Source organism: Triticum urartu, chromosome 6 (genome assembly GCF_003073215.2).
Source record: "Triticum urartu cultivar G1812 chromosome 6, Tu2.1, whole genome shotgun sequence".
Classification (NCBI taxonomy): Eukaryota; Viridiplantae; Streptophyta; class Magnoliopsida; order Poales; family Poaceae; genus Triticum; species Triticum urartu.
Genome location: NC_053027.1, coordinates 178,609,426 through 178,616,979, shown reverse-complemented (window position 1 = coordinate 178,616,979; position 7,554 = coordinate 178,609,426).

Genomic DNA, 7,554 nt, shown 5'->3' with positions numbered 1-7,554 from the left:
CCCGCATCTTATATTATATGTTGCTTTGCACTATGACTCAAGGACCAAACCTAATTGACTCATGCTTCAGAAGATCCCTTCTTGGAAATTGATGTCAAAGGGGGAGATACAGCACACCAAAGCTTATCACATAAGAGAGAATGCACTCCTTAAGCTTCTCTAGATGCTTGTTATCCATAGAGGAGAGAAGTCACATGTCTTCAAGAGGGGAAAGACATGTTGGTATGTTTGTTATGATTGTTTTTGCTCTGATTTTGTTGTGCCCTATCTTCTCCCATTATCCAATATAAGATTCATGGGGAGAAAGACACTTAAGGGAAGGAAATATTCAAATTCATTGCATATCTTTACTCTTTGGGGACATGTCTATATCAAATAGAGTACCTAGTACTCACTCTCTACATGTCATCCCAATCTTGGTACTCTTGAGATTTCTTAAATTGCTTTGTCCAGTAGATGTTCGTGTGTTATCCAACCTTGTTTACTCAGGTTCATCTCTTCCAAAGATACGTCAAGACCACAAGGTAAGTATATGCATCACATCCATGTGCATGATGATTTCTTGCTACTGTACATATTGTTTGCAAGAAGAAATCATGAACATGGAGGTACATTTCCGATATTCACATCATTTGCTCTGATGCATATAGCCAAGATACATGTAACTCATTGCTTGCTCTATCACGGTTATGCATTCACATGCTCTTGCATTCCATATTCACATGATTGCATACATGTAGGGGGAGCCTATGCATGTTACATTTTCTTCCAAAGCTTTACTTATTACTCTTCATATATTTATCTAAAGCTTCGATGTATGTTGTGATCAATTACCAAAAAGGGGGAGATTGAAAGCACAAGTGCTCCCTGGGTGATTTTGGTTATTAATGTCAACATATCTCTTTTTGGACTAGTATTTTCATCTAGTATATTTCAGATGAGTTCAACAGTGGAGTGGCTTGGACAAGAGGATGTGGAACCCCTTCAAGATGCTAAGGACAAAGATTGGCAAAATCTTAAGACTCTCATTTTCATTTTAGTGATCTAAGATCACATTGAGTCCAGAGGAAAGCCAATACTATTAAAAGGGGATGAGGTGTTGCATAATGGCTTGCTTGCTCAAAGTGCTTAGTGATATGCTCAAAAGCCCTCAACCACTTCCTCATTTCCACATATGTCCCAAACCTAAAGTCAAACTCGGCTCCACCGATTTGATCTATCTGGCGCCACTGTCAGAAACCCTAATCAATTCGGTCTCACCGATGGGATCTCGGTCTCATCGAGATGGAGTTGCAAACTCTCTATTGCGTGTTGCATCTATTTTGGTCTCACCAAAATATGCAATCAGTCCCATCGAGTTTGCTTGACCAACTCTCTGTTTTGCTTATTACCAAAATCGGTCTCACCGAGTTTTTGTAATCGGTCAAACTGAGTTGAGGTTTTACCCTAACCCTAGCACATCGGTCTCACCGAGTTGATCATATCGGTCCCACAGAAAACTCTAGCATTCACATTTTGAACCATATCGGTCTGACCGAGTTTCTCAATTCAGTCCCACCGAGTTCGGTGAATTGTGTGTAATGGCTAGATTTTGTGTGGAGGCTATATATACCCCTCCACCCATCCTCCATTCGTGGAGAGAGCCATCAGAATGTGCCTACACTTGCAGCATTCATTTTCAGAGAGAGAACCACCTACTCATGTGTTGAGACCAAGATATTCCAATTCAACCACAAGAATCTTGATCTCTAGCCTTCCCCAAGTTGCTTTCCACTCAAATCATCTTTCCACCATATCCAAATCTATGAGAGAGAGTTGAGTGTTGGGGAGGCTTTCATTTGAAGCACAAGATCAAGGAGTTCATCATCAACACACCATCCATTACCTTTTGGAGAGTGGTGTCTCCTAAATCGGTTAGGTGTCACTTGGGAGCCTTCATCAAGATTGTGGAGTTGAACCAAGGAGTTTGTAAGGGCAAGGAGATCGCCTACTTCATGAAAATCTACCCAAGTGAGGCAAGTCCTTCGTGGGTGATGGCCATGGTGGGATAGACAAGGTTGCTTCTTCGTGGACCCTTCATGGGTGGAGCCCTCCATGGACTCGCGCAACCGTTACCCTTCGTGGGTTGAAGTCTCGATCAACGTGGATGTACGATAGCACCACTTATCAGAACCACACCAAAAATCTCCGTGACTCCAATTGAGTTTGCACACTCCAATCCCATCCCTTTACTTTCTTGCAAGTTGGATGCTTTACTTTCCGATGCTCATATACTCTTGCCATGCTTGCTTGAAATGTATTGTGAATGTTTAAAATTGTGCTAAAACTCCACCTTAAGTCAAAGAAGTTAAAAATTGCAACTTTTCCTTGTTGAGGGTCTAATCACTCCCCTCTAGACACCTCTTCTCGATCCTTCAATTGAGTACAACCAAATTCGATTTATTTCACATGCATAACAATACAAAATTGTACCCACAGCAAATGAAAATCAAATTGCAGAATTGAACCAAATAGTTAAATGGACAGCAGACCAAATGAACTAGAACAATTAACTGAGCACGACATTGCAGAATAGAAACATGTACTAGAAGATAAGACACTTAACAAAGCAAAGAATGCTTGAGAACAGTACTACAAAATGTAGCAATTATTGGACCAAACTGTTAACTGAACATTACATTTTAGAGGACCAAACTGTTAACTGAACATTACAATTCAAAGGACCAAAATGTTAACTGAACATCAGATTGCATATTAACATTACAGATGACAAATCACTAGAAGGCACTTGCAGTTGCCTCGAGAAAACAGCACGAACTCTGTTTTAAAATAGATAACCGCGTGGCGGTGTCGACGGTGGCCTCGTAGATGAGGTGCTCCTCCAAGATCTGGCAGTCGGCACGCATGGCAGCCATAGCGACCTCGTGCGCACGTGCAACCGCAATTTGCTTCTCCGCTGCCAGATGCTACTGAGCTCCACGTTATACTGCGTGCAAAATGGCTATGGGCGGCGCTTAATTGGAGGAGGGGGACAGTGATTTCGGCGGAAGGTGTCACGCCATCGGTCGGGGCATGTGGGATGGGGAAGGAGGAGGATGGTGTGGGTGGGGTGTGGATTGCCTGACCATATCGACGAGGCCGCGCAACAAGAAGAAGGGTCGGCGGCGAAGAGGCCGCGCAGCAAGAAGAAGGGTCGCCGACGAGGAGGTGGCGCTGCAAGAAGAAGAGTCGCCGGCAAGGAGGCGGCACTGGAAGAAGAAGGGTAGCCGGCGAGGAAACGGCACTGCAAGAAGAAGGGCCGCCGGCGAGGGGGCTGAGCTGCCAGTAAGCAGCACTGAAGGTTTGAACTTGGAAAGCAAGGAGGCATAGTGGAAATGTGGCTTTTGGTGGGAGGAAGGGGGCGGGGAGATATATATTTACACGGTGGCAGAAAAATTTCGCTTGGTGCCGCGAGAAATTGGCGCGCAAGTGTGGTTCAATTAGGGGCGGTGGACTATAGATGACGAAGCTTCCTGCGTAAGCCAGACAAGACGGTGCGCCAAGATATTTTATATCGCATCCCACATGATTCTTTCTAGTAAACTTTTTGTGGTATACCTGATTTTTTTCATTATGCTTTGAAAGACAAAATGGTGTTACGGAGGGAAAGGACGGTGAAGTGTATGCTAGAACATTTATGTACAAAGAACATGCAACTACATGAGTGTCGTGTTTAAATTTGGAATTATCCCGGGTTCGTTTGGCTTTCTTATGCATTAATTGAGTTTCTAGGCATTTAATATGCATAATTCAAATTTGAACTACAAGCACATGCTCCAGTGCACCAATGTTTGTTGAAAAATCACATGTGTGTCTTTGGGTGAATTTATAGGTCCCATGCAAGAAATGGGAATGAAATTCAAACATCTGGGCGTCGTGGCTCGGCCGGGAACATTGAGAAACTTGGTTTTTAAATTCTTGGAAATTCAAAACTAGCCTGAAAATCATGAAACTTGGCATGGTGTCATTTCATGGCACTAACATGCTGTGGTAGAAAAATTGGCCACATTTGGATAAGTTTTTGGGTATAAGCTTCTTGCAAACCGGAGCTTCTCTCAAGAAGACTCGTGGTTCCCGAGGGGGGACATGTCACCTGTGTGTGCGAAACGATATACGCTGCCTCCCCCCTGATTTTTTACAGAGGCAACATAGAACTGTATGACTATCGTGCTAAATTTTGGAATTATTCCGGGTTCGTTTGGGATTTCTTATACATTAATTGGATTTATGGTCATTTAATGTGCATAATTCAAATTTGAACTACAAGCACATGCTCTAGTGCACCAAAGTTGGTTGAAAAATCACACGTGTGTCCTTGGGTGAATTTATAGGTCCCATGCAAGAAATGGGAATGAAATTCAAACATTTGGGCATCGTGGCTCGGCCGGAAAGATTGAGAAACTTGATTTTTTTAATTCATGTAAATCCAAAACACGCCAGAAAATCATGAAACTTGGCATGGTGTCATGACATGGCACCAACATGCTATGGTAATTTTTTTCGCCGAATTGGGACAAGCATTGGTATAAGCTTCTTGCAAACCGGAGCTTCTCTCAAGAAGGCTTGTGGTTCCGAGAGGCAATGTGTCACCTCCGTGTGCGAAATGACATACATTGCCTTCTCCCGCCTTAATTTTTTTACACAGGTAGATTAGAGAAAATAGAAGTATCATGCTAAATTTTGGAATTATTTCGGGTTCGTTTGGCCTTTTTTATACATTAATTGAATTTATGGGCATTTAATGTGCATAATTCAAATTTTAACTACAAGCACATGCTCCAGTGCAGCAAAGTTGGTTGAAAAATCACATGTGTGTCCTTGGGTGAATTTCTAGGTCCCATGCAAGAAATGGGAATGAAATTCAGACATCCGGGCGTCATGGTTCAGTTGGAAATATTGAGAAACTTGGTTTTTCAATTCATGTAAATCCAAAACACGCCTGAAAATCATGAAACTTGGCATGGTGTCATGACATGGCACCAACATGCTGTGGTAATTTTTCTGTCCGATTTGCGAAGGTGTGCACATTAACAATCAACAAAGTCATTTTGGAACAAGTGCTGTCACTTTACAAATCGGAAACACAAGTACTATTAAAATCATGGGCGTTCTACTTACCAATTACGTGCCGCCATGCGTCAACTTTTTTATTGGCTAGGAGGTGCCGTGTGGGGTAGCTATTTGAGTATGGGAGGCTTGCGATCAGACCCTTGCACATGCTCATCGGGAGGAGAGCCCTTTGACCTCTATCCACCGCGCACCTCCCACCCAACGTCTCCATTAATGGCGCCCGAGCCCCTGTTTCACGGAGTGGCTATGTCTCACTGGACTGAGATTTAAGAGAGAGAAAAGAAAATCTGAAAAGAAAGTTTTGCACGAATGTTGATGTAAGATCCGACAGACCTATATAGCATCGAATGCGACTTATAGCAAGACTGGTGAATATAAGGATGATGATAGTGCATAATAATTGTCTTACATAATTAGGAAGATAATTAAAATAGCCACATGCGTCTACACCCGAAATACACTAGGGCAAAAGAAGGAAGGCGCATACAACGATCTGGCTCGCTGATCTCTACTTTCTTGATGCATTGCAAGTCGCGGAGACTAATTCTCACGGCGAGCGGTGATAATCTCTTTCATCAGTTTCATGTCCTTAACATGCTGCTTGGCAGCATTCACGGATTCCTTCACCAGCCTTTCGCGGTCGATGCGGAGCATGGCATTCTCATCCATAAGTTTCTTGACGATGACATCCCGTCCTCTTCAACAAGGCAGCGGTCTCCTCCACCTGCTTCGCCCTTCTGGTCTGGAGCTTTGCATTGCCTTCTCGTAGTTGCCGGATGACGCCGGTCGCCTATTCAAATGAGGCTTTCATGTCATCCTACACCCTCGCACAGCCAGAGATCTGATCCATCTGGCTATGGACGACCGCATGCATGCGCCTGTAAGAGTCGTTGCCTGCCCGCGAGACATTTTCCTAGGCCGCCGCGGCATGGCGGGACATCTCTGCTGCAATTGCGGTGCGACGGGACATCTCTTCTGCTTCCGTGGCGCGGCCGGACCAGTCTGCTGCATCAACGGTGCAGCGGGACCTCCGTGCTGCTTCGGCGCCACGGTGGGACCTCTGTGCTGTGACGGCCACACGGCGGGACATGACGGCTGCTTTCACGGCGAGGCAGGACATATCTCGTGCTTCCGCTTCCATGCTCACCTCTCCCTGGTGGCAATCTCTCGACCCAGAACTCATGCTGGCCATGGCAGACGCAAGGGAACGATGATGAATGACTTTTTTTGTTTTTGTGGATGAGGAGTTGAGGAGGGATGTGCAGTCATCTTGGAGTAGTAGTATTTATAACCAAGTACTAGTACGCTCCTAAGTGGGAAACTGTTTAGGTTTTGATCTGTGTCAACAGGTTTGCAATTAAATATAGCGTGGTAGTAATTTGGAATGTGACGGGATGCATGCTCAAAATTTATTGAGGGTTCTAAGTGCGGCACTATTCCCGGAAGGCGTAACGTGGGCACGCTTTCTCGGCCGCGTACGTGGCGTTTGCACCATAGGGTGGACCATAATAGGCAATGTCATCACACGTTTTGTTCCAACAACCGTGCACGCTTGTTATTACCATCGCGCACGCTTATTTTCATTAGAATGTGTGCCCGTCTAGAGCACACACGTTGATCTGTCTAACTGTTTCTATTTGTTGTGGCTAATCGCAAATAGTTCATCCGTGTGAAGCGTATGCCATCAATCGCAGACACTTTGATCTGGCTGGCCGTTTCTGTTCTATTGCCTAATTGCAAACAGTTAATCCTTCTGAAGCGTATGCCCTCAACCGCACACACCTTTATCTAGTTGCCGTTTCTGTTGTTCCTCCTCATCACAAACAGTTCATCCGAGTGAACCGTATGTTGTATATCGCACACACCTTCATCTGGTTGCCCGTTTCTTTTGTTCCTCCTCATCGCAAATAGTTAATTAAACTGAACCATATGCCCTATATCGCACATGCAACTAAAATCTAAACCGTGTTTGATGCACCCGTCATCACAAATGTTTTGCACCTTTTTTGACAGGGTTTTACACCATCGTTTGTGATTATTGCATCGCACACTGTTTCATCGAAGGGTCTCTGATCGTAGTGTCACCTTAGCAGCATCCTGTAGTAGTGTACGACAAAATTGAAAAGAAGAGGGGAAGTTGGACCCCCTTGTCTCAGGCCCCTACTGTTCGGGAAGAAATTGCTAACTCTGGCATTAACCGAGACCGCGGTGTGGTCTCCCATCACTAGCTGCATAATCCTGTGAACGTAGGCCCCATCAAAGCCCTTGGCCAGCAAGACGTGACGCATGAAAGTCCAGCTGACCGAATTGTAAACCTTCTCAAAGTCAAGCTTATGGATCATAGCCTTGGTGCCTCGCACCCGAAGATCATGAACGATTTCATGCAGACATAGGATACCATCCAAGATGAACCTCCCTTTGAAAAAAGCAGATTGGTAAGGGCTA